Consider the following 9,497-nt stretch of genomic DNA (forward strand, 5'->3'; position numbering starts at 1 on the left):
CTAACCCACCATCTTAGAGTATATGTGGATGATCTTCTTACTTCTGTAAGTGGTATGTAGCTCAAGAATTCTCTGCCCCCAAATGTCTCTAGCCTTGTTTACAAGGCTGGATTAGAGGATCACACTGCTTAGAAAATCAGAATCCTCCTTCATTTACTCATATTTAAAAACATTGTCCACAAATACCCTGTCGGGCCATGTGCATGTATACATCTTCTTTTTCCATGTTATTCTGCAAGAACTGATTCACTGCCCCAACTACTGTCATCTTATCAGTTGGGAAAGTTTACTTGTAAGAATTTTCTTTTTAATTGAGTAAAATGTAGGTGAACAAAAGGTTTCTGAGGGGAAGAGACAAGGCATGTGCACAAGCTGTCCTCCCACCTAAGAAAACATGTCCCTATTCTGCTAGGTGGTGCAGTGCACCTGAGTTCAAATCCAACCTCAGACATATAGTAGTCATATGACCCTGGGCAAATCACTTAACCCAGTTTGCCTCAATTCCTCATCTGTAAAATGAACTGGAGAAGGATATGGCAAACCACTTTATTCTTTTTGCCAAGAAAATTCCAGATGGGGTCATGTAGAGTTGAACGTGATTGAAATGACTGAACAACTCTACTAGGCTTTGGTTTGTCCTCTGAACAGAAAAAAGGGGGAAAGGCAAAAAGAGTGAGAGCAGCCTGCTTTTTTCCCCTATAGAATGGTGAAAAGAGATGTTTTCATAAGCAAAAGTCTATCTCCCCAGAATCCCAGCCAATCATCTTAGGGGTAGCCATAGCCACTATAAATCTAACCCAACACTCAACAAAGTACTAATGTCTTGCACATTTTCCATCGGGGTAGATATATTCTCCCATGTCCATCGTCTGTAGGAACAGAGGTAGTCAATAAAATTGACCAGAAGGAATCTACCCTCTGTCCCCTATCCACTGTAAAAATACTTATGTCACCTTTCTGGTAGCATAATTCTAGCATTAAGAAGGAATGGGATTGACCTTTTATTCCATTAGTGGAAGAATGAATGTAATTTCATTCTGACCTCTCTGAAACTTTCATGTATCCCAGTTTCCTCTATCACAGGATAGAATCCAATTAAAAACACTAGAGAACACCAGAATAAATGAAGTTTTCCTTAAAGTGATAAGCCGTATCTATCTAAAACCATCAATAAGCATTGGACAAGCAAGAAAGTTTCCCAGAAAGATCAGGAGTGAAACAAGGATGCCTTCTTATCACCATTGCTATTCAATATTGTGCTAAAAATATTAGCTTTAGCAGTACAAGAAGAAAAAGCAATTGAAGGAATTAGAATAGAAATGAGAAAACAAAATTATCACTCTTTGTAGATGATATGATAGTATATTAAGAGAATTCTAGAGAATCAACAAAAAGCTACTTGAAGTAATTAACTTTAGCAAAGATGCAGTATATAAAATAAACTCACAAAATCATCAGCATTTCTATACACTATCAACAAAGCCCAGTAGCAAGTGATAGAAAGTGAAATTCCATTTAAAGTAACCATATAAAATATTTGGGAGTCTACTTGCCAAGACAAACCAAGGAACTATATGAACACAACTACAAAATGCTTTTCACACAAATAAAGTCAGATCTAAACAATTGGAAAAATATCAATTGCTCATGGTAAGACTGAGCTAATATAATAAAACTGACAATTCTACCTAAATTAACTTATTTATTAAGTACTATACCAATCAAACTACCAAAAATTGTTTCATAGAGCAAGAAAAAAATAATAATAAAATTCATCTGGAATAATAAAAGGTCAAGAATACCAAGCGAATTAGTGAAAAAAATGCAAAGGAAGGTGGATTATCTGTACCAGAAATAAAACTATGTCATAAAGTGGCAGTCATCAAAAGTATTTGGTACTAAGAAACAGAGTAGTGAATCAGTGGAATAGATTACGTACACAAGACAAAGTAGGAAGTGACAATAGTAATCTACTGTTTGATAAAACCAAAGACTCTAGCTTCTGGGATATGAACTCACTCACTATTTGACAAAAAATGCTGGGAAAACTGGAAAACAGTATGGTGGAAACTAGGTATAGACCAACATCTCGCACCATATACCAAGATAAGGTCAAAATGGGCACATGATTTAGACATAAAAGGTGACATTGTAAGCAAATTAGGAGAAGAAAGAATAGTTTACCTTTCAGATCTATGACAAAAGAAAGAATTAATGACCAAGTAAGAGATAGAGAACATTACGAATGTAAAATGGATAATTCTGAGTACATTAAATTGAAAAGATTTTGCACCAAGAACAGAATTCATCCTTATACCTAATCACACAAGTATACACGTTGCTTATGACATAGAGTCTTTTCAGTTTTTTTTTTTGGTCCCAATATATTGCAAATGAAGGACCATTGGCAAACTTCAGCAGTGTTTCCTGGATTAACTTTCATCTTCTCTTAAAGCACTTTAAAGTAGAGGTAAAAAGGTGTGTCTTTACCTAAAATGTGTCTGAAATTAAAAATGTAAAGATGTTAAGTGTGACCACACTTTTGAAAGAGAGACAATAGACATCCTGTTGAGTTCATCAAATGGCACTGTAGTCCTAACCTCTGAGCTTCTGGTCCGATACAAAACTTCCTGCTCTCTCACCTCAGGCAGCGAGTTGCAATTGGGGGTGGTCATCTGGTATATCAAAAATAGCCTTCAAAATAGAAAGTGTTTTCAGAATTCTTGCTTCCCTTGGCTTATTGGGAAATATATCTTCCAAGAAAAAAATATGTGTCTAACTACAATCCCCAAGAGGTTCACAGTGGTACAGTTTCCCAATAACCAGGAAAAACCCATGAATACCCAGGACAGAAAATGAGCCTGGAAAGCTGCGAAGGCCACTCATGTGGATATATGGATTGCCTCAACTCCATAAATATGCAAGCATTAGAGGAATAGCCTGATCCAAGAAAATGAAATTCTTGAACTAAAAAGAGTCATTAAGAGCTCTCTAGGGCAGCTGGGTGGCTCACGGATAGAATGCCGAGGCTAGAGACAGGAAGATATGAGTTCAGATCTGGCCTCAGACACTTCCTAGCTGTGTGACCCTGAGTAAGTCACTTAATCCTGTTTGCCTCAGATCCTCATCTATAAAATGAACTGGCACAGGAATTGGCAAACCACTCCTGCATCTTTGCCAAGAAAATCCCAAATGGTGTCATGGAGAGTCGGATACAGTTGAACAACAGGAGTTCTTTAAAAAAGAACATGCATACCAAGCCTTGGTAAGAGTCTGTTTTGAACATTTGGCAGAAGCAGTATAAGAAAATGTTAAATGAAACAATGAATCCAACTGGGTCTAAGAATAAGAAATTGGTGATAAATTTCCATATTTGGAGTTATCCTCTAGGAGATCACATACAGGGCATTTATTTTTCAGTATCTGGACAATGTAACCATTGGGAATAGTTAAAAGTTAATTCAGGATTGAAGAAGAGATGTAAAAGTATGCTTAATTCCATTTGCATAGCAGTAGGGGTCATCCAATGAGTCCCTTGGGCTCTCCTAAAGGATGAAGAGGAAAGTGTCAGCGGATGTTCCCTTGAGGCAAGATGAGCTTATCTTTGAGTAGAACAGAACTGACTCAAAGGAGCCTTTGGGGCCCAGGGCACCTCTGCATAGGTATTCCAGGAAGCCTTCTTCTTATGTGGCAGCCCATTGGGAAGACAGGCTGGGTTGAAGTGAAGTCAGTTGTGATGTATCTGAATAAGACATCTTCTATCCCCAAGTGTCATACGTATTGTCATTGTGCTTGAATCACCTCTCCATAGTAGAAGAGTTAATACACTAGACTCACACAATGTCAGAAGGACTAAAGTGGGAGCCCATTACCTTTCAAGAGAACACATTTCACATTTTGGCAGCTCTTAATGTTAAGACATTTTTCTTTATGTCGCCTTTGCTAAATGGACATCTTGATTGCTGAAAAAAGGGGAAAAAAATAACATTCTTGTAAGGAAAACTGATAAAATCAACTTGAAGAGAAACACAGCTTCTTAGATAAAATATTGAAGAAAAACACAGATTGTTCTGGGGACCCTGAGAGAAAACTGTCCCTCAGAAAAATGCACTAAGGGGACGTATGTGAAAACAAGGCAATGATTGAGGTAGCAAAGGTTGGTCTGTCAGCTTATATGCATGTGGCTATTTTTGGAGATTATAGGTTATAACTGACAAAGCTATAAAAGAAATAACTGCTTAGAGATGCTGTTTGTGACTCTGTGACCCCATTTGGGATTTTCTTGGCAAAGATACTGGAGTGGTTTGCCATTTCCTTTTCCAGATCATTTTATAATTGAGTGTCCTGTCATGAGGGAGAGATGGGTTGCTGCTTTATGAGGCCCTGATTTGAGGCATTAAAAAAAATAAGAAGCCATCAGAAGAACGGAAAAAGAGAAAGCTGAGTCCAGGATACAACAAACTAACAGTCTGCGGAAAGCTGACTGAAGCCTCATAGGCTCTGCAACTGCTGGCAGCTCATTGGAAGACCCCTGAATTCTATTGCTGTATGAAAAGCTATTTGGGCTTATTATTTTACAGCATCATCTAAAGCCTGAGATGGGAAATTTCTCAGGATTGCTGTTTTATCTTCTATTTTTCTCTCTAGATAGAGAGGGAGAAACAGAGGGGTGAAAAACAGGCTTCACATCTGCTTTGCTGTGGGAAGAGCTTTGCTGAAAGTTGATTGGACAAAGCAGAATTTTCTGCTGTTGGGACAGTTGATTGGTGGAAGACTGTATCGTCCTGTTGCTATCTTCATGTTATTATTATCTTATGGTAAAGAGGATGATCATCTCTACCAACGGCTACATACAGGTCAGGCAAACTAGCCTACCTAAAGCAGCCAGGTTCCCTATAGAAGGCAATATGTGCTTAACAAGTCAAACTTTGACTGGTATCTCCCCTCAGACCTTGATGAAGATAGCCCAGAACACAGAATTCAAGACTCTTGGGAACTGCAATGTTTCCAGTGCAATGCCCTCAACCATTATTCTGAAAGGCAGATATTTTGAGATACTCTCCTTCCCCTCACCCCCCACCATTCTACAGATGATGAAACTGAGAAACAGGTGGAAATGACTTTCTCAAGGTCATAAAGTTAGTAAGCAGGAGTGTTGGGACTTGAATCCAAGCCTTCTGCCTCTAACTCTGGTGCTCTTGGAGCTAAGTGAAGAGTAAGGAAAAATTCTGGAAAGGCAAATGGTGACTTTGATGATAGCAAAGAACCTACTTTGGCATATTTATTCAGGTCAATTTCTCTATCCTGAATTCCATGCCAATGTAACCTCAGTATTTGGTCATATCTCTTAGTGAACACCTGGAGCCCACCTTCGCAGATTCTCAGATATCCCCTTATCCATGAAGGCAAAGGAGACAGAGACCTGACCTTAGAGCCAGGAAGACCTTGCCTCTGACACATATAGGTTGATCCCGGGCAAGTCACAACCTCTCAGAGCCCTAGGCAACCCTCTTAGACTATAAACTCCAGGGAAAGTGCTACCTACCCCATGAAATAAACAAAGAAAAAAAATGGCCATGACTTTCAAGCTGACCCAAAATCCATGATTCATTTTATGAATAGCCTGTCTTATTCCCCTTTGCCCTGGCCTTTCTCTGATGAAACAAAACATTTTCTGCTCTCAGAATCAGCATTCAGTCACTTGTGTGTTTTGGTCTCTGAGTCATTTCTGTCTTTTATCAGGCAAAGAACAAAACAGAAAGAAGACAGCAACCCTATGAGGGCTGGAAGCTAATGTATGTTTGTGGTTGTGCGATCGTCTTGACTGGAAAGCTTCCCACCCAACCTCCCAACATTCCTGAGCCAGCTTCCAAAGCCCTCCAGGGAGGGTCACCTCCCCTCTCCTGATACCTGCCTCCCAAATTCTCCTAAGGTACCTTTCTCTCACACATCCTTTCTTCCTGCCTTACACATTAAGCACCATGTTGTGCCTTTAGGGAGCTGATTGGAAATACTTTTTGCAGGACTAAGATTCTCTTGGTTTTCCTTCTTTTTCCAATACCCAGTCAGCTAATCCTAGCTTTGCCATGATGTGGTATGGAGGGGAAAAGAATGATGGATTTGAAATCTGAGGACCTGGGTTAAAATCCTGACTTTACTACAATTCCTATCTGTGTGAGCTTGGATAAATCATTCCAGGTCTCAGTTTCTTCATCTGTAAAATGAGAGGGCTGAACTTGATCATCATTTTGCTCCGAATCCATGATCCTAAATCAATTTACTTCACCATCCCTCAATTTCCACAGTTTTAAAAATGAAGGGTAAGACCAGCCCATCTCAAAGGCCCTCTCCCGATTGAACCAGGCCAAGGCTGAGGGAGAAACATACGCTCACCCTGGGGTCAGAGGATCGTTAAACAGATAGAAATAATACTTGTCCAACATCACAGGGTTATTGCAAGGATCAAATCAGGTACTGGAAAGTGTTTTGTAAACCTTAAGGCACTATAGAAACATGAGCTATAATTATATAAAGTGTTTTGTTAACTGTAAAGCCATATGTAAACACATTCCTATTGTTATTTATTATACTTTTAAGTTGCTAAGGCCATATAACTCATCACCTAGTGTGCCAACCCACAGACACAAGAATGGTGCTTGAAACCTTTTGTTTCTGGTAGAGTTTTCCAGAGCTTATACTCTCCTGGCAGAGTTTTTGGGACTCCATGGTCCCTTCCCTAGAACGATGAGACTTTGGAGTAGAATTTACTTGATTCACACTTAAACAATGAGAGTAATAAATAAAAACTCAAATTTGGAGTATTTGCATGCTATTTTGTTAAATTTTGTTATCAAAGTAATGGTTTATTGATACTCTTTTTTTAATACCCATCTCCCTTGCCAATCACTCTCCGATCCTCTGCCCTCAATAGAACTCTTCCTTTGTAACAAAGAAATACCACTAAACCAAACTATATATAACAATGAATGCCTTATTCCATACTTCTCATCACCTGTTCCAAATGGAGAAAGGCATGTCAGTCTTCCTCTGAAATTTAACATGTCATTGTAACAAATGTCACATTTAACTTAAGGATCCCTTCCTACCTTGAGTTGGAGGAGGAAGGTTTGGCTGGTGTGGATAATGAATGGAATAAGTAGACCATTCCCTCCTGGCAGAACAATTCCCTCCTAAGGGTGCTGAGACTGATCCCTCAGGCATGTATAGACAATCAAATTCCAGGACTTATGTCAGATACTTATCTTCATGGGGTGAAGGGTGGGGACTGAAGTTATTACTCTAGTTTAAGTAGTAGCAAAGTCATCCATCTGAGCCCCAGTTATACAAATACTGTTGACCTTGTGTGTGCCTTCAGCTCAGCCCCTTCATCTGAAAATGGGTGGCGGTCTGTGACTTAGCTGTCTGGATGACCCAGCCAGCCTGTGGTGGCTCGGGTTCTTATAATAGAAGGCAGTGCAATTGGGAAGTCCAGCAGAATACTTGTGGTCTATTACACTGGCAGACTGGGGGGATTATGGACATGAGAGGATTGGGACATTATTTTGCTTCCTGGTTGACTGATGTAAGCTCTTAGTTTGTGGTTTTCCATCTTACACAAAAGGAAAAAAAAGCAGCAGTTTTTCTTACCTAGAAATCTTTGAGGCCAAAGGAATCACTTAGCATTTGTGGAGAGGGGCAGTGTCCATTTAGAACCTACCACATACTCCAAGCTGTAAGGTGTGCTAGGTGTAATGACAATTATTCAAATATAACCCAAACTCCCAATCCAGTATTTCCTCTACCAACAGAACAGGCAGGAAACATAAATCAGGAATAATTAAATTTAGTAATCACTAAGTTAGGCCAGAATCCAAAGTAAATAATGAGGGAAAATCAAGTAGAAAATGCAAGCCTACATGCAAGTGTGTACAATTTCTCCCTGACTTCCTTGCTGGTGAGAGAGACAACAACACTTCCTGGGTAGCTAAAGCTCCTACCTTTTAGGAAGGGTCTCATCACTATTAGGACTCCATTCAGATCACTATCTCCTGGCAACCAGCTTGCATTGGTCTTGTTCCCCTCTACCTCCAAAGCCGATTAGCTGCTGAGGCTAGCTGTTATCTTCTGTGACATGCTCTTCCTCTGGCTAGGTGGTTCAGTGGATAAAGCACCAGTGCAGGAGTCAGGAGGACCTGAGTTCAAATCTCACCTCAGACACTTGACATTCACTAGCCGTGTGACCTTGGGCAAGTCACTTAACCCCAATTGCCTCATCCTGGGTCATCTCCAGTCATCCTGATGAATATCTGGTCACTGGATTAAGACGCCTCTGGAGGAGAAGTGAGGCTGGTGACCTGCACAGCCATCCCTCACTCACAAGAAAGTCAAGTGCAAGTCATGTCATGATTTCTCTGATGGCATTGTCTTCTTCAGCAACGAAGTACAAACACACACATATTATTGCCCTTTTGTGAGACTGTATAGGGCCAAAATGACTGGGTATGCAATAACATATTTTGTTAGTTAATCCTACCATCCCCCGCTTCCCCTACAGACAGTTGTTTGGGAAGAGCTTTCCTGCTTAATTTATCCCTCCAGCCTACAGTCAAGATTTTTTGCCCCTTTGTATTATATTTTAAATGATTCGAGACAATGAGTCATTTGAGAGATTCTATGCCCTTATCTCTTAGTGTTTTGAATAAATGGATTATGCATCAATCTAAATTATAATAGGACTCCTCCTTTGCTCTTTATTCCTACCTGCCTGACTGATGAAAACACACTCCAAGGCAGGACACTAAATATTTGTCTTTGTGAATCTAGAAAGGTATAAGCAACAAGTAACAACAGGTAACCCTTCAAGGATAAGTGGTTCTTTATTGACCTAACTGCCATCAATATAGTAAGTGACTTAGGTTTTCCATTTTGTTCAGTTGACTTTATGTTTGTGATGCACAGTCTTGTCCAGAGTAAGGAAGGTGACTTGGGCTGCCAGCATCTCCTTCACCCTTGAACGGCTGGTTACTTGAACTCTGGGTACCTGAATGTAGATCCTTGCCTTCTCTGTACTTCTTGGTGAAGGGGATGGGGCTATCACTGTTCTGGATAAGAAAGCCCAAGCTGAACATCTCCAGGCCAATCAGTTTCAGCTGTAAAATGTGACATATCATATCAGAAGTGGAGAGTTGAAGATTTAAACAGACAATTGCAGAAATGGTTATAAGACGATCTGATGGTATTGCAATACCCGCCATCATTTACCTTGCACAGTTATTGAACTTATGAGCAAAAGCATCTAGTTGGGATAGTTGTTCTGCAGGACTCTCAATCCCCACCTTCTCCTCTATTGTTCTTGGCCAATTGACCTCTTTTCCTTTTGAAATATTTCTAGTATGCTGTATGCAAAGTTCCTAAACCTAAATATCTCTCATATGGGCCTGGGCAGGAAACAAACCTGCGAGCAGAATGGTTGATGACTGAAGGGCAGAGTGATAACT

At 40.0% G+C, this 9,497-nt stretch overlaps 1 pseudogene; it reads right to left on the reverse strand.

Moving 5' to 3' along the window:
* Positions 1–2,643: 2,643 nt before the first annotated feature.
* LOC140512161 (derlin-2-like) lies at positions 2,644–9,254 on the reverse strand (annotated as a pseudogene).
* Between the last annotated feature and the right edge of the window lie 243 nt (positions 9,255–9,497).

The sequence above is a fragment of the Notamacropus eugenii genome, chromosome 6 (assembly GCF_028372415.1).
Source record: "Notamacropus eugenii isolate mMacEug1 chromosome 6, mMacEug1.pri_v2, whole genome shotgun sequence".
NCBI classification, from domain to species: Eukaryota; Metazoa; Chordata; class Mammalia; order Diprotodontia; family Macropodidae; genus Notamacropus; species Notamacropus eugenii.